Below are 24,837 nucleotides of genomic sequence, written 5' to 3'. Positions count from 1 at the left end.
CAGTCACTCTTCACAAGGAGAGAGAGCAGCAGTGACAAGTCTTTTGTTACAGGAAGCTCCTGCACAGAGGCAGAGTTTCACACTAGATTACTCCACAGATTTAGAAGAAATCCAAAAAGCACACCAAGAATTGAGTAAAAATACACACACCTCTTGTGTTTAGACAATATTTGCTATCTCAGAGTTCTGCTTTAAAACAAACTCATAAAAGTGTCCACCTGCTTCTCACAGGTATGCTTTTAAACAATCAAGAGTATTTATTTTTGGACTATAGCTTTCCTTAAATTTTAACATAATTATAATGATTTCAATTTAATGCGTTGTCCAAAACACCGACTTTAGAATTACAATAAATTATGCAACTGTTTCATATGTACACCTATTTAAAATCTTTTCATTTTATTCTACAGATTAAAACTACACTGTACACTTGGGTGGTCTTTGAAATCAGCAAACCAAAATGGACTCTCCATTCTGATCTTCAGGTGATGTATACTTAATATTGGACTTGCTAGCATTATATAAAAAGACAGCTATTATGTATTTTCAAAGGAAATCAAAGACAATGACATATGTAAAACTTTAATGAAAGTATTAAAAAGTAATGCACTTGCATATTGTGATCCCTCTGCAGTAGTATTAAGTAGGGAGGCATCATATGCATCATATGCTAGAAACAACCGCTACAACCACCAGCGTTGGTGTAGGGTGAGGATGGAACTCTAGGTCCTGTCTGTAGGGCACACTCCAGTTCTGAAGTGCACACTCGTCTCAACCGGTCACCCACATTTTTACTCTGTTATGGCGCGTACACGCGATCGGTTAAACCGATGAGAATGGTCTGATGGACCGTTTTCATCGTTCAAAACCGATCGTGTGTGGGGCCCATTGGTTATTTATCCATAGGTTAAAAAAAAGCAATCTTTTTTTAATTTAACCGATGGATTCCTAACCGATGGGAAAAAACAATCGTTAGTAGGCACAACCATCGGTTAAAAATCCACGCATGCTCAGAATCAAGTTGATGCATGCTTGGAAGCATTGAACTTCATTTTTTCCAGCACGTCGTTGTGTTTTACGTCACCGCGTTCTGACGCGATCGTTTTTTTAACTGATGGTGTGTAGGCGCGACAAGCCATCAGTCAGCTTCATCGGTTAACCGATGAAAACGGTCCATCGGTCCGTTCTCATCGTATGGACCGATCGTGTGTTCGCGGCATTAGTCGACATCTTCCCCCACTGCATGATCATTGAATCTTGTAGCTTGGGAACATGTTTCTGGGAAGTTTAGTTCCTTTCTCAGCCTATCAACTTTATACATTTATTTTTTATATCAGTGGTCTCCAAACTGTGGCCCGATGGCCAGATGCAGCCCTTTGCTTGCTTTTCCAGGCCTTGGGGCACTGTTGCATCCACTTAAACTAACAATGGGACATAATTCCCCCACCGTCCCCAATGAAGGGGCACGATTCCTCCCAATGACACCAAAAATTGGGCCCAATGACACTAATGATGGAGCACAATTCCTCCCAATGACACCAGCCAAGGGGCACAATGCCTCCCAATGACAACAACATTTGAGCCCAATTACAACCAATGATGGTGCACAATTCCTCCCAGTGACAACAATGATAGGGCATTGTTTTTTTCCCACCTGCCACAGTCTGCCCCCCCCCTAAAGTCTGAAGGACAGTAAACTGGCCCTATGTTTAGAAAGTTTGGAGACCCCTGGTCTATATATAAAGAATTGCTAGTAAAACAGTTAACCATGCCAACAATCTGCTTCAGGCTTGCACAGTGATTGGGACCCCTGTTCAGATTCAGCCTATTTACTGAAATGAATAATAGAAATATAGGATGCGGCGCCAATAACCTAAATGCTATTTACAACAAGTGCAGCTCCAAAAATTAGTGAAAACTAATATACAGTGAAAGCAATGAAAAAGGCGCAACAAGTGTAAAATGTATGTCCATAATTAAGCATTATTATTAAATTAAAAGCGTTCAAATGAATGCAGATATGGGAATCGCAGTATAAAGTGCTGTAATCTAAATCTAAAATCTAAGTTCAAAAGGCTCCACCACAATGAGCCACAAAAACGGAAATAGTGTGATACCGTCTTTTTATTAAGACTACTTACAGGATGAAAACTTGGTGTAAACAGGCAGGTATACACAGAGCTTGAGGGGTATTTATTTACTGAAATAAGCCACCAAAACCCATCCTTAAATTATCCAGAGACTACCCCTGATAATGAATGCCTTATTGAGTTACTGAGCATGCAGAGTAACTCAAATAAGAGTGACACCGTGATCCCAGGACATCGCCTGGTACATAGCATCATCATGACTGAGATCCTGAACAGGACGCTCTCTACGTTGCAGATAGAGAAAGGAGCTGTGTGTTAGTGGGCATCCTGACTCTCCTGTAGTCCAAGGGAGGGGCGAGCACGACACTCCACACCAGGGAGAAAGCCTTGCATTACTGTGTGGAGTTACAGACAGAAGAACAGGAAGTGAGGATTTCTCAGAAGAAATAAGGACATTTAAAAGCAAAATCGAAGGATGAGGTAAAGTGAAGGAGGACTGCACTAAGGTAAAGGAAACTATTAAGGAAAAAAATGGTACCTTTACAACCCCTTTAAACTGTTATAGCCACACTTCCAGACTTATGCAGGCCATAGACAGTGTGATTTTCTTTCCTGCAACCCACTTTTCTAATTCTCCTTTAGAGGAAATAAATTGTACCTTTACAACCCCTTTAATGATCTGACCGTAATAGGCAGGCTTTTCTTTATCAGAGAATTGGTGCAGGAACTCAACCATAACCCGTCCCCCTGGATGGGATTTGGGGGGAGAGGAGAGCTTGCTGTAGAAAATTGTGTGTGTGGCCATATTGCCACAAGAATGGGAGGGTCTAAAATGGGCATTAAATTCAAGAAGTGTGCTACATACAGAATACCACGTTCAAACGTGCACTATGTACAGATTGCAGGACTGTGCTACATAAAGGGTACAGGGTTCAGGAGTTTGCTATATACAGGGTGCAGGGTGAAGTAGTGTACAGAGTGCAGGATTTAGGAGTGTACAGAGTGCATGATTCAGGAGCGTGCTGCATACAGAGTGCAGGGTGCAGGCATTTACGGAGTGCAGGATTAAGGAGTGTGCTGCTTACAGAGTTCATGATATAGGAGTGTGCAAAGTGCAAAGTTCAGTTGTGTACTGCATACAGAATGTAGAGTTCAGGAGTTTGCTGTGTAGAGAGTGCAAAGTCCAGCAGTGTGTTGCATACAGAGTGCAGAGTTCAGTAGTGTGCTGGTTCAGAGTGCAGATTTCAGGAGTGTGCTACATACATAGAGCATGGATTTGGAGTGTGCGATGTACAGGGCTCAAGAGTGAAAAGTGCAAAGTTCAGTAGTTTGCTGTATACAGAGTTCAAGAGTATGCTGCATACAGAGTGCAAAGTACAGAATGCAAAAGTTCAAAAGTGCAATGTGTACAGAGTGCAGGGTTCAGGTATGCGCTATGTACAGAGTGCAAAGCTCATGAGTGTGCTGCATACAGAGTGCCTTAATCAGGAGTTGCATAGGACAGCTCTACTTTAAGCCAAAATTACATCCCCTTTCTCCCCAAATTACTTTGCTCCCCCAGTACATAGTTCTCCTTTCATTCCCAAATCCACCTCCTTTATAGAAGCTGACAAAAGAGCAGCTACATCTTGTCTTGGTAGGAGAGTGGATAGGACAGGCTGCAGGATGGGCACAGGCTTCAAGAGGTTCTGTATCTTCACAACCACCCACTCTCTCCTGCACTCATAGGCTAGGACAAGGAGGGTTCAGTGCTGCTACAGAGAAGAGGTCTGTCACTTGTGGACACAGAAGCCCTGCCGGTTTCGGACATAGCAGGGACAGATGTAAAAAAAAAACATAGATTTTTACATACTGTCCCTGGTTTTACTGAGCTTGGCAACCCTTATGGGGGCCCCCTAGTGGCATGGGGCCCTCGGGCAGTGCCCGAGTGACTCAATGGTCAGTCCGCCCCTGCTGTAAAGTAATATTTTTGTAACAGCTTGGCCAATCTGTGCCCTGATTTAAGAGGATATTTCAAACATCTGTGTAATGGGCTTGATTTATCTAATCAAAAATGTAAGGTAGGGTTGTAGTCACTCCCAAGGTAATATGTCCCCTGTACATATGGAATCAATTTCTAGACTGAAGCATCTAGATTAAGAAGAGTGTCATACGTCCAGTTTAGGTCATTAGACACCGTGGGCTAGATTCAGATAGATTAGCGGATCTTTATATCCGCGTAATCTATCTGATTTACGATCCGCCGGCGCAAATTTGAGAGGCTAGTGCAGTATTCAGAAAGCACTTACCTCGAAACTTGCGCCGGCGAATCGTAACTCCCCTGGCGGAATTCAAATTCCGATGCTAGGGGGAGTGTAGTATTTAAATCAGGTGCGTCCCCGCACCGAGTTAACTGCGCATGCGCCGTCCGCGAATTTTCCCGGTGTGCATTGCTCCCAATGACGTCGCTAGGACGTCATTGGTTTTAGCGTGAGCGTAAATTACGTCCATCCATATTCGCGACTGACTTACGCAAACTACGTAAAAATTCAAAACTCTGCGCGGGAACGACGGCCATACTTAACATTGGATACGCCGCATATAGCAGGGGTAACTATCCGCCGGAAAAAGCCGAACGCAAACGCAAACGCGACGGGCGGGCGTTCGTTTCTGAATCGGCGGATCTCCTCATTTGCATATTCATCGCGTATACAAATGGAAGCGCCACCTAGCGGCCGGCGGGAGATTGCAGCCTAAGATCGGACGGTGTAAGTCACTTACACCTGTCGGATCTAAGGGAGATCTATGCGTAACTGATTCTTATGAATCAGTCGCATAGATCCGACCGTCGGATCTCATAGATACGACGGCGTATCAGGAGATACGCCATCGTATCTCTATCTGAATCTCCCCCCGTGTGTGAAACAAACAGAAGTTAGTAAGGAAAAAGGCAGCGCATGATACACATCGAGGAAGAGAGGAGAGAAAGCTTGAGCTCCTCAGTATTGTTTAAAGGGAAATTCCCTCAGTAAGGTGTTTCTGGAGCCCTACAAATGTTGAGCAATAAATTTGACATGACCACAAAGGAGTTGACCAGGACAAATACGTGGGGTGCAACATGTCAACCATCACTGCCTTAAGCCAACAAATGAAGAATAAATAGCATATAAACTGTAAAATATGCCAGGTTTGGGTCCTGAAAAGTAGATATGTTTCCCCCCTATTTGGATTGTGGTCCCTTGAAGTGGACGTTTAAAGTCGTTTTTGGAGTACTTAGGGGCTTTCACCCATCCAGGATGAGGGGTTCCGGGGTGATCCAGTTGCAGAGGAGAAAACTGATTTACAATTCTCTCAGGATTGGTAAGTCCTCATGTAGGACCCAGAATTCAGATGCTCAGAGAGACTTTGGGTGGAAAAAAGTCTACAAACCCTGATTATAGTGATGTTGGCCCCAAAAGGGTTAATCCATCTGCAAAGGAGTCCAGAAGAGGAACTGGAAACAACCATCAGGTGTTTGTGAGGTGGAGTGTGAAGTAGAACACACTTAGGAGCAAACGTGGTGGACTGCTTGTGGCTGAGACATGACTAAGCTGCTGATGACCTGGCCTTTGGGACCCCTGAGGCAGGCAGGGACATAACCCTGTTAAGGGGCAAGTTTTGTGGGCGGTTGGTCCAACATTTAATTTTTGCACCAGTAGTTTGCATTGCTTTGTCTTGTGCTGCAAACGTGGTTTTGTTTTACTTTTGAGCAATAAAATACAGCTTTGGTTTTTCAGACTCCCCAAGATTACAAAACATAATACTTGTCTAACTGTACTGTTATATCTTGTAACAAAACATAATACAAAATATCATATATAACAGTCATAAACTGTACTACGGTAGATCTCAAAATCACCATCACTTTCCGTTCCTAAAACCCTGCTTGAACTGAACCCAGGTCAGATTGGCCCATCACTAATCAAAGCTTATTGGGTATAAGTAAGTAGATGACCATAACTAAATTAAACATCAATTTAGCCATAACATTGGAAGAGTAATGGGAATGGTTTATAGGAGCTATGATAAGAGGAACAGCATTTCTGCACTTTCTCTTGAACATAAAAAAGAGATGATTAGAACCTTCCAAAGTGTCTTCAAGATTGTACATATAAGAAGGAATCCCAGATATTTTTTTTTTTAACAAAATATCCTTATAAATACCTTTTTCTTGCAGTTTCCCAGTCATCCTATGTAAACTCCTGTAGCCACCATATATAAGGACTGATAAGCTCTAGTATATTAAATGTTTGTGCTTAGGTTTATATATATTTTATTAAAACAAAAGCCCTGTGTGTGCGCATCAAATTTGCATTCTCTCATCAGACAGTTTGTAATTACACCTACTAGGAACAATAGGTCTAAGGTACCGTATATTCTCGAGTATAAGCCAAGTTTTTCAGCACATTTTTTGTGTGCTGAAAATGCCCCCCATTGGCTTATACTCGAGTCACCTTTTTGCGCTGATCTCCCAGACTTTGGAGACCCGGTACCAGCCGACCGTAGGTCCCCTGTGTGCACACATATAGTCCCACTCTTCCTCTATAAGTGTGCAAAGTCTGTTGTCCGGGGGACCTACGCCCGGGAAGCACCAATTTTTCAAAGTCGGGCACCCCTTCCATAGACTTCCATGTTAAATGGTCATTTCTCCAGTAACTTTGGGGATCCAGTACTGGATGGCCGTAGGTCCCCTGGACCCCAAACTTGGCACACATATAGCCCCAGTTCTTCTCTACAAGTGTGCAATGTTGCTGTCTAGGGGACCTATGGCTGGGGAGCACCGATTTGTCAAAGCCGGGAACCCCTTCTATATACTCCCATGATTAACGTAAGTCTAGTCATGGGCACAGTGAGGCATGGACACAGTGAGGCACAGTGAGTCATGGGCACAGTAAGGCATGGACACAGTAAGGCACAGTGAGTCATGGACACAGTGAGGCACAGTGAGGCATGGACACGGTGAGGCACAGTGAGGCACAGTGAGTCATGGACACAGTGAGGCACAGTGAGTCATGGACACAGTGAGGCATGGACACAGTGAGGCATGCACATGGGCACAGTGCGGCAAAGCGAGGCACTGTGAGGCATGCAGATGGACACCCTAGGCTTATACTCGAGTCAATAAGTTTCCCCATTTTTTTGTTGTAAAATTAGGTGCCTTGGCTTATATTCGGGTCGGCTTATACTCGAGTATATACGGTACGGTACTTTTCATTCTTAAAAACCTGTCAATAATGACAGCTAAAATAATGTACAGGATATAAAAAATCCCTCTTAAATAGACTTAGAATTCATGTCTATCTTACAAGAAAATCTGTTCATTGCATTCTAAAAGTAAATGTTGCAGTAGAGCCATTGAGGCGGTAATTATACAGTGTGTGCTAGTACTGGTTTGTTTTTAATTAAAGTTGTCGCAAATAATGTCTTATGCAATATCATTCATCCTACTTCTAGTAGCAGACATTTAGAAAGGCAATTATTGGTATTCTGTCTGTGGGATATTAGCTGCATTGTATTTGTTCTAAAGTCTCAAAACCCTTGTGTTGTAAACGAATGGCAAATGTTATTCTGCCAAATATTATTATACATAGTATGCCTCATATCTGAAGGAGCATAGAAAAAGTTTCACGCAAGGTTTCTTATTAAAAAAGTTCCTCAATGCTCCCTCAAAACACATTATTAGTGTACTTAACCTGGAGTATAATTGAGCTTCAATGCGTGTCCAAATAGCATTTGTCATACTGAGATGGTAAATTAACTTTAGCTAATTGTGCAAAGGAACATTTATATTTTTAAACTTTAAGATAACTGTGCCATACAAATACATCATATATCAAAAATATAGACAAAAAAGGAAAGCAGAGGTTGGTAAATCTTATTCTCAATAAAAGCATAATTAAATTTCATATGCTTGCAGTATTTTTTCATTTAGACATGCCATTATACACTGAGGCTGGGAACAAAATGAGCTTTTTACTCCAAACTTCAATGAGGTACAGCCATAAGATTCCAAATGATGTTCCTTTACAGATCTGAGAAAGTATGCAACCACTCTTTCTTTTCTCAGACAGATATAGAAAACCTTCAAGTTGAAGTTTAATCTGTTTATATTTTGCTTTCCTTGGTTTCTCTCGACCCTCATCAACATGCTAATTAAATTTTAAAAATGAAACCTTTCTATTTTCTTTAACCGGTTAAGACCAATAAGCAGGTTAAGGATCTTGCCACTTTTTGTGATTCGGCACTGCGTCGCTTTAACTGACAATTGCGTGATCGTGCGACGTGGCTCCCAAACAAAATTGGTGTCCTTTTTTTCCCACAAATAGAGCTTTATTTTAGTGTTTTTTGATTACCTCTGCGTTTTTTATTTTTTGCGCTATAAACACAGATAGAGCGACAATTTGGAAAAAAATGCAATATTTTTTACTTTTTGCTATAATAAATATCCCCAAAAAAGATATAAAAAAACTTTTTTTCCCTCAGTTTAGGCCGATACGTATTCTTTTACCTATTTTTGGTAAAAAAAAATCTCAAAAAAGCGTTTATCGATTGGTTTGCGCAAAATTTATAGCGTTTACAATATAGGGGATAGTTTTATGGCATTTTTATTAATAATTTTGTTTACTACTAATGGCGGCGATAAGCGATTTTTTTGGTGACTGCGACATTATGGCGGACACTTCGGACACTTTTGACACCTTTTTGGGACCATTGTCATTTTCACAGTGAAAAGTGCTATAAAAATGCACTGATTACTGTGAAAATGAAAATTGCAGTGAAGGGGTTAACCACTAGGTGGCGCTGTAGGGGTTAAGTGTGACCTCATGTGTGTTTCTAACTGTAGGTGTAGGGGGGCGGGGCTGGTCATGTGACATCAGTGATCGTCGCTCCCTATATCAGGGAACAGACGATCACTGACACTGCCACAGAGAAGAACGGGGAAGGTTTGTTTACACTCACCTCTCCCCATTCTTCAGCTCCTGTGACCCGATCGCAGGACACCCGCGGCGATCGGGTCCGATTTGTCCCAGCGGGCACGGTCACGGAGCTTCGGACCGCTTGTCCCGGCGGCGCGCTCGCGACCCATGGCTGAGCTCTTAAAGGGGACGTATATATACGTCCATGTGCCCAGCCGTGCCATTCTGCTGACTTATATCGTCGTGCGGCGGTCCTTAAGTGGTTACATACTTTATTTTAGACACAGTAGGATATCTTTTCCAATGAAGACACTTATTCCAGTGAAAACTGTCTAAGAGGGGTTTTCACTTTCTTTGGAGAAAGAATGGAATTTAAAGTGTGTTGCCTTATGAGGAGTTTATGAGTAATCTCCATTAGCAACTGGGAATATTTGTACATAGATGTATATATAGTTTAGGATAAGAAAATAAGATATGTGTATGTAATATTGTTTCTGTAAGGGTTAACTTGGCTACATGTAAATAGGTATATGACAGACTTTGCCTAAGCATATGCAGTTGTAAATTCCCTTTTGACATGCAAGAATGCTGGGTGAGGAGGTGCTGTGGAGAAGCTATGCTGTGTACCTAATTTAATATTCAAAAGACCAAAAAGAGATCACACCTGAGTAGTTGGAACTGTGCTGAATTCATTAGCTAGATAAAGGCTTTTGTATCCTTCCATGTTAACGAACCAGATATCCATTTAAAGGAGTTGTAAATTAAAAAAATGTTTAACCTTAATGCAATCTATGCATTAAGGTGAAAAAACATCTGGTGTTGCTGGCCCCCCCCCAAGCCCCCGTTTTACTTACCTGACCTGTCAAAAGTCCCGCGCGGTCACGAGATCCTCTTCACCACTCAGCCTGGCCGCTGATTGGCTAGAGCGGATGGATTGAGAGCAGCGCAGCCATTGGCTGGCGCTGCTGTCAATCACATCCAGTGACGCGGCGCGCCAAGGGGCGGGGCTGAGTGAAACGGTAGTTTTTAGAGATGAATCTGCCCTGGGCCCAGGAGCATTAATATAGGTAATTATCAAATCATCTCCCAGCACTTAAAGGTATACACCTGCGTATCATATGTTGAATGTTTGATATTTGTAGTGTGATGTATATACTTTGTATTTTAACCTAATATTTTACTCCCTTGCTTAAGAAAAAAAATTTTTGTGTAGTAGATAGACTTTTTAACAATACTCTAATAAAATGTTTTTATGTTAAAGCTTTCACTTCTGGTCACAATAACTGTTATTTAACCCATATCATATCTTTGAGATATTAAATCTTAAATATAGATTTTAAAGGTTAACAAGTGGATGTAAACCCTCCATACACCCAGTGAAGTGAACAGCCTCAGATGATACACAGAGATGAACCAAATCTCCCGATATAGGTTTTACATGTACATCTGCTGTCTTTACATTTATATACTGTTTAGAAAGTTCAAATCATGTTTGGAGATTTTCTCTTCCTGTTTAACACAGAGTGTGATGTCTGGGTATACAGCCAAGATAGCTAACATTGCTGATTGGAGGAAAGGCACACACCCCCTCTCATCATAGGTATAGACTCCCAGAGGTGTTTTGTAATAGGACCAGCTCCCTGCTAATCTATTTATAGCAACCTCCTCTAAAAGAAATGTCAGGCTGCACTTATCTGATGTGTCAGAGAATTTGTCAGGAGTCATCAGGCTGATAACAGAGGAACAGTTCAGGAGAGGGGTATATGGAACATAACTCTTTGAAGAGAGAAAACAAAACACTGCAAATATATGTGCCCAGTTCAAATTTCATGAATCAGGTTTACATACACTTTAACCACTTAAGACCCGGACCTTTAGGCAGCTAAAGGACCTGGCCAGTTTTTGCGATTCGGCACTGCGTCGCTTTAACTGACAATTGTGCGGTCGTGCGACGTGGCTCCCAAACAAAATTGGCGTCCTTTTTTTCCCACAAATAGAGCTTTCTTTTGGTGGTATTTGATCACCTCTGCGGTTTTTATTTTTTGCGCTATAAACAAAAATAGACCGACAATTTTGAAAAAAATTCTATATTTTTTACTTTTTGCTATAATAAATATCCCCCAAAAATATATAAAAAAATTGTTTTCCTCAGTTTAGGCCGATACGTATTCTTCTACCTATTTTTGGTAAAAAAAATCGCAATGAGCGTTTATCGATTGGTTTGCACAAAATTTATAGCGTTTACAAAATAGGGGATAGTTTTATTGCAGTTTTATTAATTATTTATTTTTTACTACTAATGGCGGCGAACATTGATTTTTTTCATGACTGCGACATTATGGCAGACACTTTGGAAAATGTTATCACATTTTTGGGACCATTGTCATTTTCACAGCAAAAATTACATTAAAAATGCATTGTTTACTGTGAAAATGACAATTGCAGTTTGGGAGTTAACCACTAAGGGGCGCTGAAGGGGTTAAGTGTGACCTCATCCCTGTTTCTAACTGTAGGGGGGTGTGGCCGTAGGTGTGACATCATTGATTGTGTTTTCCCATAAAAGGGAACACACGATCAATGACGCCGCCACAGCGAAGAACGGGGAAGCTGTGTTTACACACAGCTCTCCCCATTCTTCAGCTCCGGGGACCGATCGTGGGACGCCCAGCCAGCGGCACGCACGCGACCCCGCAGCTGGGCTTAAAGGGCAACATTCAGGTACGTTGATGTGCCCAGCCGTGCAATTCTGCCAACGTATATCGGCGTGAAGGGGTCCTTAAGTGGTTAAGGAAAACCTCTACAAGGGGACAGGAAGGCAGCAAAACATAATGACTTGGTTTCCGTATGGTGGAGTGGGCTCTTAGGAGTTAGTCAGGCATGACTGCATTACACAGGAAAACTAAGGGTTAATCGAGCGCACTCTGGATATAGTTGTACAAACTATTTCAAATGGAAGGGGAGTGAATTGGATATTCAGGGGGAAATTCATTAAAAGATGTCCATATATAAAAAACACTAAACTAGCACGGAGATGCCTGCCGGCTTGCAGATAGAAGATCTGAAATAGTAGAAAAGAAAGAAGTGGCGCCTTCTAAGCATAGTAATTGAGATATTTATTAAAAAAGCAAAAGCATAAGAATAACACTCACAAAGGAGCTTAAGGTATAGGGCTTATCTGTAAGATTTTTCATCCGCTTGGTCCCTGGGTACGGTTGATGCTGTTTCTGTCTGTGGTGTTAACCGGCGGAATCCCTGTGGCTCCTTGCCTCTGTCGGCAGCGGTGGGGGAATGGATGGAGAAGGAGGACAGCGTTCCAGGTACAAGGTCAGCTGGGAGGTGCACGCGTTCAAAGCATGCGTGCTTCTTCATCAGAGCCTGATGCTGATACTTCGAACACATGCACCTCCCCGCTGACCTTGTACCCGGAAGTAACGCCATCTACGCCGTCCTCCTTCTCCATCCATTGAGAGTGTGAGGTTCCCCCACCGCTGCCAACAGAGGCAAGGAGCCACAGGGATTCCGCGGTTAACACCACAGGCAGAAACAGCATCAACCGTACCCGGGGACCAATCGGATGAAAAATCTTACAGATAAGCCCTATACCTTAAGCTTCTTTGTGAGTGTTATTCTTATGCTTTTGCTTTTTTAATAAATATTTCAATTACTACTCTTAGGCCTCGTACACACGACCGAGTTTCTCGGCAAAAACCAGCAAGAAACTTGCTGGGAGATATTTTTTTGCTGAGGAAACCAGTTGTGTGTATATTTTTGTCGAGGAAACTGTCGAGAAACTCAACGAGCCAAAAAGAGAGCAAGTTCTCTATTTCCTCGACAGGAGTCTCAAATTGGCTCGTCGAGTTCCTGGTCGGGCTGGTTTCCGACGAGAAACTTGAGCGTCTGTATGCTAAGAAACCCACGCTTGCTCAGAATAAAGTATGAGACGGGAGTAAAAGTAGCATTTGTAATGGAGATAACACATTTTTCAAGCTGTAACAGACTGAAAAGTGCAAATCGTCTCTTAACAAACTTTAACTTAACACGCAAACAAATGAGATTAGCAAAACCAGCCCCAAGAGTTTAGCCAGTGGAATCAAACTTCCCCTTCCGTTGTATGTGTTGTATGTCACCGCGTTTGAGAACGAGGAGATTTTGTCTTGACTGTGTGTACGCAAAGCAAGCAAGTCGAGTTCCCTGACAAGTCTTACAAGGAACTCGACGAGGAAAACAATGTGTTTCGCCCGTCGAGTTCCTCGGTCGTGTGTACGAGGCTTTAGAATGCATCGCTTCTTTCTTTTTCTATTTTTTCTTTTTATGACTGCATTACAGGAGCCGAGGACCCGTAAACTCTAGTGTTTTAATGGCAACCCCAGTACAGAGATTTGTCCCAATATAAAGCAAAACAAAAAATCCGTATACTAGCAAAGTAGCATAAACACCTTCATATTTATTAGAAATTATTGTGAAAATTCTGTTACTGCCTGATTATGGTGGCCGTGTCCTAGTTATGTCTATTTTATTGTGGTCCTCTTGTAGGGTTTCCACAGCTTGCTGTGAAGTTATTTCCCTGTTTAGCTTTGTATCATCAGCAAACACTGAGATTGAGCTATTTATACCAACCTCTATAGTATTTGTCTTCTGCATGAAATCTAATGGTTTTCCTTGGAATCTAAACATTTGGTGGTGCATAGTAGCATCCTCTATTCTTTCTGACTGGTTGAACCTATCCTCTAATCAGCAGAAAAGGTTTTTGGTCCGAAAGAAGCAGCAAGAAATGACTGGATCAGTGATAACTTGGTTCCGTGTATCGGTGAATACAATTTAATCACTAAAGGAGTATTCACCTATACTAGATCTGAGGATTCTTAAACAAATATAATAGTTTGATATACATTTATTGATTGGGTTGCATAATATATACAAATTAAACATTAACCACCTCAATACAGGGCACTTTCACCCCCTTCCTGCCCAAGCCATTTTTCAGCTTTTAGCGCTGTCACACTTTGAATGACAATTGCGTGATCATGCAACACTGTACCCAAATGACATTTTTATCATTTTTTCCCCACAAATAGAGATTTCTTTTGGTGGTATTTGACCTCTGCGGTATTTACCTCTGCGGTTTTTATTTTCTGCACTTTAAACAAAAGAAGAGTGACAATTTTGAAAAAAAGCTATATTTTTTACTTTTTGCTACAATAAATATCCCCCAAAATTATATTAGAGTTTTGGCTGATACGTATTCTTCAACATATTTTTGGTTAAAAAAATCACAATAACCGTATATTGATTGGTTTGCGCAAAAGTTATATCGCCTACAAAATAGGAATAGATTCATAGCATTTTTTTTTTACTAATAATCGCAGCGATCAGTGATTTTTATCGTGACTGTGATATTGTGGCCGACATATTGACACTATTTTGGGACCATTCACATTTATACAGTGAAAAGTGCTATAAATATGCACTGATTACTGTGTAAGGCAGCACAGTGGTGTTGTGAGTAGCACTTTCTAGTGTTTTAATGGCAACCCCAGTACAGAGATTTGTCCCAATATAAAGCAAAACAAAAAATCCGTATACTAGCAAAGTAGCATAAACACCTTCATATTTATTAGAAATTATTGTGAAAATTCTGTTACTGCCTGATTATGGTGGCCGTGTCCTAGTTATGTCTATTTTATTGTGGTCCTCTTGTAGGGTTTCCACAGCTTGCTGTGAAGTTATTTCCCTGTTTAGCTTTGTATCATCAGCAAACACTGAGATTGAGCTATTTATACCAACCTCTATAGTATTTGTCTTCTGCATGAAATCTAATGGTTTTCCTTGGAATCTAAACATTTGGTGGTGCATAGTAGCATCCTCTATTCTTTCTGACTGGTTGAACCTATCCTCTAATCAGCAGAAAAGGTTTTTGGTCCGAAAGAAGCAGCAAGAAATGACTGGATCAGTGATAACTTGGTTCCGTGTATCGGTGAATACAATTTAATCACTAAAGGAGTATTCACCTATACTAGATCTGAGGATTCTTAAACAAATATAATAGTTTGATATACATTTATTGATTGGGTTGCATAATATATACAAATTAAACATTAACCACCTCAATACAGGGCACTTTCACCCCCTTCCTGCCCAAGCCATTTTTCAGCTTTTAGCGCTGTCACACTTTGAATGACAATTGCGTGATCATGCAACACTGTACCCAAATGACATTTTTATCATTTTTTCCCCACAAATAGAGATTTCTTTTGGTGGTATTTGACCTCTGCGGTATTTACCTCTGCGGTTTTTATTTTCTGCACTTTAAACAAAAGAAGAGTGACAATTTTGAAAAAAAGCTATATTTTTTACTTTTTGCTACAATAAATATCCCCCAAAATTATATTAGAGTTTTGGCTGATACGTATTCTTCAACATATTTTTGGTTAAAAAAATCACAATAACCGTATATTGATTGGTTTGCGCAAAAGTTATATCGCCTACAAAATAGGAATAGATTCATAGCATTTTTTTTTTACTAATAATCGCAGCGATCAGTGATTTTTATCGTGACTGTGATATTGTGGCCGACATATTGACACTATTTTGGGACCATTCACATTTATACAGTGAAAAGTGCTATAAATATGCACTGATTACTGTGTAAGGCAGCACAGTGGTGTTGTGAGTAGCACTTTCGCCTAGCAGCAAAAGGGTCGCTTGTTCGAATCCCGACCATGACACCTTCTTCCTGGAGTTTGCATGTTCTCCCTGTGCCTGCGTGGGTTTCCTCCGGGTACTCCGGTTTCCTCCCACACTCCAAAGACATGCTGGTAGGTAAATTGGATCTTGTACAAAATTGGCCCAGTATATATATATGTATATCTGTGTGTATGACTGTGTGTCCCAAGCGTGTCATGATCCTACGGGGTAAAATGACCGCACCAGCCAAGCAGACACTGGCTGGAAAAAGCGCCCAGAGGCGATTCAATTCGCATGAGTAGCGCTATACAAGTCATTCATTCATTCATAAATGTGACTGTCAGGGAAGGGGAGTGATTCTAACTGTAGGGGGTGGGCACTGACTGGGGGAGGTGACCGATCGGTGTCCCTATATACAGAGCACACACCATCGGTCTCCTCTCCCTGACAGGATGTGGATCTGTGTGTTTACACACACAGATTCAAGGTCCTGCTTAGTTACTTGGCATTTGCGGGTGCCCAGCGGACATCGCGGCCCATCGGGTCCCCAGTGATGTGGGGCGCGTCCCCTAGTGGCTCGGGAAGGCAAAGACGTCATATGACATCCTCAAAGGAACGAGAGGCTTATCGTCCTGCCGTCATATGACAGTGGGCGGTAAGCTAGTGGTTAAACAGTATTTATAACACAATGTACAGTATAATTATGGTGGATTACATGATATTTACAAATTATGCACACAAACATATTTACAATACAATGTACAATTTACCTCTCAGCTTCAGATCTGGTCATGCTGACCGCTTTTGTGACCCTACACAAAGAGAGTACACAGCTTGGTAACAATTTATTATATATCCTCTTTCCTTTCTTCAGTGGTTATTATAATGCTCCCTAACTGGTTGGAGGATTCATAGAGGGCTGGTGTTTACAACCCATGTGAGATGTGATAAAGGAAAGGACAAGGATCTTTGAAGTGAAAAATATGGAAAAATATGGTTTGATGCTGAAACACACTCAATGGTCTAAATACTGTATATTCCCACCTAGCTGAAAAATATTTCTAATTACAATATTATTTACATCTGTTAATGGAGATTTAACCTAAATGCATTATCTCACAATCGGGAGCAAGATTACATAAGTTTTTTGAATCTTCAAACATGTGCGTTTTGTACTTTAACTGTACAATTATTAAACATTATCCTAAGAAATGTGACTAATGAGGTTGTAGCACAAAAAAAATAAAAAAAGATCCTGTTACCTTATAGTAGATTAAACAGCACAGTGCTTGTGTTGTCTAATTTGTCCCATTCTATGCTGTTAGAAACCTGGTTGATCTGTGTCCCCCTTATTGTTAGAAACCTGTTCCTGTGTCCCCCTTATTGTGCTGAACACGGTAAACATGGCTGCTGATCCATGATACTGGGGTTAATGTACGTGCCTTCATCATCCTGTTTTTCTCCTCTCTCCCCCTCTCAACTCCCTCCTGGCCTATCAGCTCCTGTGTGTGTGAACCGCCTCCTCCACCCCTCCCCTCCTGCAGCTATTAGTAGATGGCTGTAGAGTTAAAAAAATATTACCGCCAGCCTCTCTGTTCTATCAAGCCATACTACACTGTGTACATGTTTATATAAAATTATGCCTCTAAATACCTTATTTCAGTTTCTGGCCAGTCATGTGACCTCTGTCCACTCTTCTCTCCCAATCTAAGGACTACAGTGGGATGGGCTGGGCGGATAGCTCAGCGATCACGTGACCTCTTTGGCTGACTATGGAGGGGGATCTCGGCCCCACCCACTGTAGCCCTTAGACTGGGGAGGACAGCAGCCAGAGGTCACATGACAGGCCAGAAATAAACTGAAATAAGGTATTTAGAGGCATAGTTTTATACAAAAATGTACACAGTGTAGTATGCCTTGATATAACAATGGGGCTGGCAGTAATAATTATTTTAGTTTACAGCCACTTTAACCAAGAAACAGAGATAGACAGGTTAGATCAAGCAGCAATCAGTAACAGGGTGTATAATGTGGAGCTGACGGATGTGGGGACACACATGAAAATTATGAGTGATGCTCTCCTGTAGCAATGTACAAAAAAAAAGGGTTTGGGACTTTGTATGAGGCTCAGGACATAGAAAGTCAAGTGCCTCCATCCCTATTTGCTAATAGCATAAGGAGAGGGTTGGGACTTTATGTGAAGCATGCGCCCAAATTGGCAACATGAACAAGGAGTGTCTGACGAGTTTATAGTATAGATATCTTATACTCATTATATCATATCATACACATTATATCATAACATAGACAAAGTACATATAATTAAAATGTATTTCATATATGTATCACATAATAACATAATAGCATAATGGCATATTGATACATGATGTTAACATTATAAAAACACCAGATTCTAGGATCCATGTTCGCACACAATATAACAAAACTATACTTATTTGGTGGAGGTCAGTAAAACATAATAAATATAAATGTTGATGATACTCTTGAGCTGTCTAGTCATAATGATAGCATCTATATAGCTCAACGTGTTTCATGGATAACTTCCACTCTTCAGGAGCAGATGCAAACTTGGTGTCTATAAAAATATTGTAAGATTACAATGGTTCTATCCACAAAAGAGGAAGGGGGATATATAATTAGGATAATAACCATAAAACACCCATTTATACTTACAGATAAACTATGAGTCTGGGTGAAAGGCGCTGAGGGCTGGAGGCTGGCTGGGAGAAAGGGTATCATCAGTCCCAGGAGTTGAGGCGGTAAACACAAAGGCACAATGATGGAAGGCCCCAATGTATATTGCTTAACATAAAGTCCCAGCCCTCTCCTTATGGTCTTGTAGCAATGGTCAGCTTGTGTGACAGCATGAGAAAGTTGAACTGTAGCAAAGTTGTGCAGAAGCCTAGATGCTGGGTGAGTAGAGCTAGGGTACAGCTAGGGTGAACACACTGATGAGTTCCTTGTTTTGTTCCTTGTGTCACTACTAATAAAAGATGTAAGGGATCTAAGGTAGTGTTTTTACCACCAGCAACCATCAAGTGCTCTGCTACTTTAATAGGAATTGCCTACACAATTGCTTTAATGCACTTAAGAAGGGATTACACTGTCGTTTTAATACTATGTGGTTTGTGCAAAGCTGTATGCAGCATGATCTGAGGTTTTTAAATCATGCTTACATAATATTGTATTTACCACCAGTGTTTAATGTGCATCTGTCTTTTTTAGCTCTCTTTCAAAATACCCTGATCCCATTATACCCCTCTTTGCTACCTTAGCTTGGCATCTGTGATATGTGGAACACACACCATAAGAAACAAAACAGGCCATGTTAGGTTACATGAACTGTGTGGTTGGCTTACACTTGATATGCTTGCATTCAAAACATAAAATTCTTCCTCAGGGGATTTTTCAAATCTGCTTTCAAAGCTGTAAAATTCTTATAACCCTCATGGGGATACTTGCTCTTTTTTAAGATTCATAAGTCTCGCAATGGTGATTTTTGAGATTAGAACAAGCTTGGAGTTATTAAAACCACTTGATGCAAAATATAAGTGTTTGGACTTTAGAACAGAGTACACACAACCACAATTAATATTATGTTTAGGTTATGCAGAACCTAATAAAATTAAAGATTTTGAATATTTTCCAATATGCATGCAAAATTATCTACATTTGTGTGTGTATACACATACAGTTGCAAGCTCAAACAAATATACAATCACATCCATTTTCACATATATATCAGTAACACTAATATAGATACTGCAATCAAAAGAAATTCTAGGGCTAACTTGCTTTTTTTTTTATTCAATCTTATTTTATTCATTAAAGAGAAACAGAAAGACAGATAACATCTCAAACAATACATACAGTGAAAGCTATTACATCAACATTAGGCATCGTACTTGACACAACAAAAGCATGTCTAAGTTACATGAGAAAAAGGAATGAAAGCATGCGTGGACCACCACAAGGCCGTTCGATTTAGCTATCCTCGCATATATAAAATAAACATTAATTGTTGCCACTAACCTCACTTTAGTGAGGGGGTCAGTGTTGCACCGCACGCGGCACATTAGGAGAGATTATACATGAATCTGCATGTAAAATAAGACATATGGGGTCACATAACGAATCAGTTACAATAAGCGGGTTGAAGCCATGGTACTTAAGCTCAATGAATTCCTAAGGATGTATTTAGAGATCAAGAAAAGGAAAAGAAGCAGGGGCAGACAGAAGGTGGGCAGAGAGATAGGGGACAAGAATTAAGGGACAAGAATCACTCCATTATGGTTATCAGGGCCACATCATCCAGGCCACACTCGGCCCAAGAGATAAACTCAGAAGAGTATCGAAACATGGACCATGAAGTCCAGGTAAGAGAAAACTGTTCACTTTTACCACCCTCTTCCGCCAACAGACACTCAAGGTCCCTTATGCGGTCCACTTCAACAGCCCAGTCCCCCAGGGAAGGCATGGTTGCCGATCTCCAATGACGGGGGATCACCACTCTGGCCACCACCGGGAAGTGTCGTAGTACATCGTTTTTGATGGATTTGAACGTGCCAGGGAGTATAGGTAAGAGAGCCATCTCAGGGGAAGGGTGAATAGAGGTCGCCATCAGTTTGCAGTATAGTTTGAAAATCCGCTGCCAGAACCCCTGCGCAGGAGGGCATTCCCACCAGATGTGGAGCATGTTTCCCCGGGATCTAAGACACCGCCAGCAAGTATCCGGCACCGCCGAATTGAAATGGTTGATAGTTGTTGGGCATCTGTACCATCTCGTTAGCAACTTGAACCCCTTCTCCTGGGTCTTAGTGGCCAAGGATAGTTTGTGTGTCAGGATAAAACACGTCTTCCAGTCAATAAGGGAGATTGGGTGACGTAGGTCCGTCTCCCAGGCCACTGTAAACGATGGGGGGTCAGGGGAGAAGATACTGAGTAACAGGGAGTAGAGTTGAGATACCACATGTGTCGGAGGTTCCGCCTGCAGAAGCAGTGCCTCAAACCCCGTCGGTTCAGCAAGGATGTCCGAAATGGATGGGAAAGTTCGAATGTAGGAAGTAATCTGTTGCCTCTGAAGCCACTGCATGGGTTGACGGGAGGTTTGATCGGTAGGGGTATCAGTCCTCAAAGTGGGGTCTGCTCGAAGGATCTGGGCAAGTCTCCTATGATCCTCCTTTCACCATGGTCCGAATCTTGTTACGGACATGGCTGGCGGAAAGGCCAGGGTCCCAAAGAAGGGAGTCATAGGCCCCATGTGGTTCGATAAGCCCCTTCTGGATCGCAAGCGATCCCAAATCTGGATTGTTTGAAGGGTGAGGTCGCCGAGAGGGCCCGAACCCCCCCGAACTGTGGGTGAGGTCCATGGGAGAGCGGAGAGTTCAACTTGGTTCATGTGGCTTTCCAACTGAACCCAGAGCTTGGTTGAAAAGTGATGGAACCAATCCAGTATACGAGTGAGCACCGCAGCCTTATGGTACAAGGAGGCATCTGGGGCTCCAGCTCCCCCCTAACATTTGGAAGAGATAATGTTTCATATCGTATTCTGGGAGGGGCAGCATTCCAAATAAATTTGAAGAACATCTGGCGCAGCTTCTTGAAGTACGAATTAGGTATATGAATAGGAATGGTTTGGAACAAATATAGGAACCTAGGGAGAACATCCATTTTCAGGGCATTCACTCTACCTAGCCATGAGAGCCATTTGGACACATAAGTGATTAAATCTGCTTGGGTCCTAAGAAGTAGGGGGGTATAGTTCAGGGAAAAGAGTTGGGATGGATCCGCCGGAATTTGAATTCCGAGATACCTGATGGAGGTAGAACCAGTTTTGAAGGAGAAAGTAGTCGATAGTCTCCGTAGGTCCGACTTGGACAAAGAAACATTAAGGATTTCTGATTTAGTGTAGTTCACCTTGAAATTGCTAACTGCTCCAAATTTCTGAAACTCCTGCAACACTGAGGGTAAGGATGTATGTGGGTGCATCACGAACAAGAGCAGATCGTGTGCAAAAAGGGCTAGTTTAGTATAGTGGGCCCGATCGTTATGCCCTGGACCGAGGGATTGTTACGTAGAGCAATGGCTAGATGTTCCATTGTAAGAACATAGAGGAGGGGGGACAGTGGGCATCCCTGTCACGTCCCGTTAGATATAAAGAAGGCCGGAGATAGTGAGCCATTTAATCTAACCCTAGCAGATGGAGAAGAGTAAAGGGACATTATTCTCGCTATCATATTAGGTCCCAAGCCTATTTGTTGCAGGGATAGTCGAAGGAACTGCCAGTCTACTCGGTCGAATGCCTTCTCAGCATCGACCGTTAAAAGGCATAATGGGACATCGTGAGACCGGGCATAATCAGTTAAAAGAAGGGTCTTTAGATGGCCACTCACAAAGCCAACCTGATCTAGGTGTATTATCCCTGGCAACAGTGGTTGTAGCCTATTTGCCAGTATTTTAGCAAAGACTTTCAGATCGACACCAATCAAAGGTTAGCGCAAAGAGTAGGGTCTTTGCCCGGCTTTGGAATGAGGGAGATGTGGGCCTCAAGTGTTTGCGGGGGAAATATTGAGCCCCCTGTCAGAGAGTTGAACACCTTAGTAAGAAAGGGCGCGAGATTGGCTCGCAGCTAATTATATGGTACAGATGGTCTCTGATTGGTCCTGTCTGTACCATGTGATCTCTCTGAATGGAATGAAAGCCACCCATTGTGTACAGTTGCCATATGATTTGCTGTGATTGATCATAGTGATCACATGGTACTAGCAGCGGCCAGGTATAGTGATCTGTCATCGGCTGTGCTGGTGGACACAGCGGGTGACAGATCGTGCCGTGAGGCGCATTCTTGGGAGGGGGGCATTTTATGATGTCCACTAAGAACAGCAAATGTCCTGTCTGGCCGTCATTTGTCTAAAGTGCCGGTTAAGCTAGCATTTAAGCAATACACCTTTCTTTATCCATACTCAGCTGATCAGACTCGTTCCCCTAAGGATCCCCTGCAGTATATTCTTGCACTCCTATAGAGGGGGGCATCTGCTCTCAAAAATGCATAGACCTGGCTCTGACAACACATCATCATGCAACCAGATGAGTTCATGACTGTATATACAGTATTATTATCATAGTGTGTTACATTAAGGGGCTAGATAGAAGATATACCTATGAATAGAAAGCAGTACCTTATGATGTTTCTTATAGTTTTGGAATGGAATATTATTTTTAAAGATGTGTTACATACTATTTAAAAAAAATTGTGGGGTGCTTCCAAAGTCCCGTATTTATTTTTGTTATATTCTATAGTAAATTTAGGATGTTGGAAATTCTGAAAATTCAGTATTTGACTTCAAAGTCTGACTTGCCAAACTGAGCTTTTTGCATGACTGAAGCAATCAGAGAATGGATTTTATAATAACACAAATTTCATCTATTCACACAAGACAGAAAGGAGCCATAAATACAAGCAGTGTATGCCAAAGTCTGACCCCACCATCTGCATATTTAGTGTTCCTGTGCCTGCTGTAGCCTCAATTCTTGTCCATTCTGTTTTCATAATAAGAAAATTAAGCACTTTTTTGATTCTACTAAATATATGCATTCAAAGGTGCCCAGCTTTCAGACAGTCACGCAATTTATTAATTACAATTGCCTGAACTGTTCAATGGCAGGATTATAGGTAGATCAGGAGCGCGAATATCGTTAGGAAAAAGTAACTTAGCAAAATTACATTTATCTTAAATCCCTTTTTTTGTCCAAAGAACTGCTACTTACAGAATATTTTTTTCATTTTTTTCACCATTCTTTGGTGAAAGATAGTAATGTTCAGGGAACCATCACAGTGGTTGATTTACAAATGGGAAATAGGTTGCTAACTTTGAAGAAAAGTTACAATTTGCAAGGGAATTTGACCCAGAGTTTAGTGAATGTGGTAAAGTTTACCCAAAAAAAAAAAAAAGCACTAGGGAAAATTCCCTTGCAAAGTGAACAACCTATTTGCTTTTAAGAAATCAATCCCACAGTTTCTGAGAACCTGAAAGCACTTTGTCTGCTACCATTAATAACTGTAGGCATTGTGATGACCTAGAGAAAGCATATAAGTTCACTTGAAATGGCCATGGACTGGTTTATAATCTATATCCTTGTTGTAGTTTTAATCTTTTAACAATAAGTTTAAGTAAAGGAAAGGAAAATACTTTTCACGGTCTTCCAAATGGGATATTTTCTGAACTTGTGTGGTGGCAACTATGTAAACTAAAATACTTTTGGAAATTACTATCTGTCAGAAAACGATGTAGGTAAAAATCTTCTGCCACTCCTGTTTTATTAAATAGCTGAGCATCTAGAATTAAACAATGATTAGCCAAACCTTTTTACAGCATCCTTGTACTGAGTTGCAATGCCATGACTTTATGTTTGAGTCCTTAAAAGAGAAGGGTGGGTTTCTAAAAAAAAAAAAAAATCACTTATACTCACCATGGTGGATGCAGCATTGGTCTGTTGCTGCATCTATCCCCCTCTGCCTCTAAGACTGAGAGCTGAGCAATAAATGACCATTGATCATTGAGTTCTCGGTCTTCAGTGAGAAAAGAGCTCTCTACTCTGTGCTCACTGGAGAGCAGGGCTTTGGAAGGGGCAGGAACAGCTGTTTCAGCCTCTCAGTGCCTCACTGAGAGTCTGAGCCAGATACCAGTCCAGGCATCTGGTTGAATCCCTACTATAAGTTGGGATCTCTTCAGAGCCTGGACCAGCTGAGTGATGTTAGAAACAGCAGCCTGTTGTTGGCTGAATAGGAGTCACAGCAGCGCACTACATTCTGCCCTACATCTCATATAATTTGACTAAGTGTGCATGTTTGTGTGTTTATAGGTTATATATATATATATATATATATATATATATATATATATATATATATATATATATATATATATATATATATATAATATATATATATATACTAAATTGACAGTTCCTGGCTATTAGTTGGGTTTTATTATAAGGAGATCTCTTTTGCTATGTAGAAAGGACAACACAGACAAGGCTTCTGTTAAAACTATTAGCAATATATTCATTGGTTGTTTTTATTTCTGGAAATCATTTTTAAATATGTG

The 24,837-nt window shown here is 41.3% G+C and overlaps 1 protein-coding gene across 1 annotated transcript in view; it reads left to right on the top strand.

Moving 5' to 3' along the window:
• Positions 1 to 24,837, top strand: part of CNR1 (cannabinoid receptor 1) — a 103,241-nt gene that overhangs the window by 53,636 nt on the left and 24,768 nt on the right. The window contains exon 2 of the mRNA XM_040350085.1: positions 411 to 485. The gene's annotated coding sequence lies outside the window, so the exon portion shown is untranslated. The remainder of the gene's footprint in view (positions 1 to 410; positions 486 to 24,837) is intronic.

The sequence above is a fragment of the Rana temporaria genome, chromosome 4 (assembly GCF_905171775.1).
Source record: "Rana temporaria chromosome 4, aRanTem1.1, whole genome shotgun sequence".
Taxonomy (NCBI): domain Eukaryota; kingdom Metazoa; phylum Chordata; class Amphibia; order Anura; family Ranidae; genus Rana; species Rana temporaria.
The sequence above is the reverse complement of the archived record's forward strand: the minus strand, read 5'-3'. Positions and strand labels throughout refer to the sequence as shown.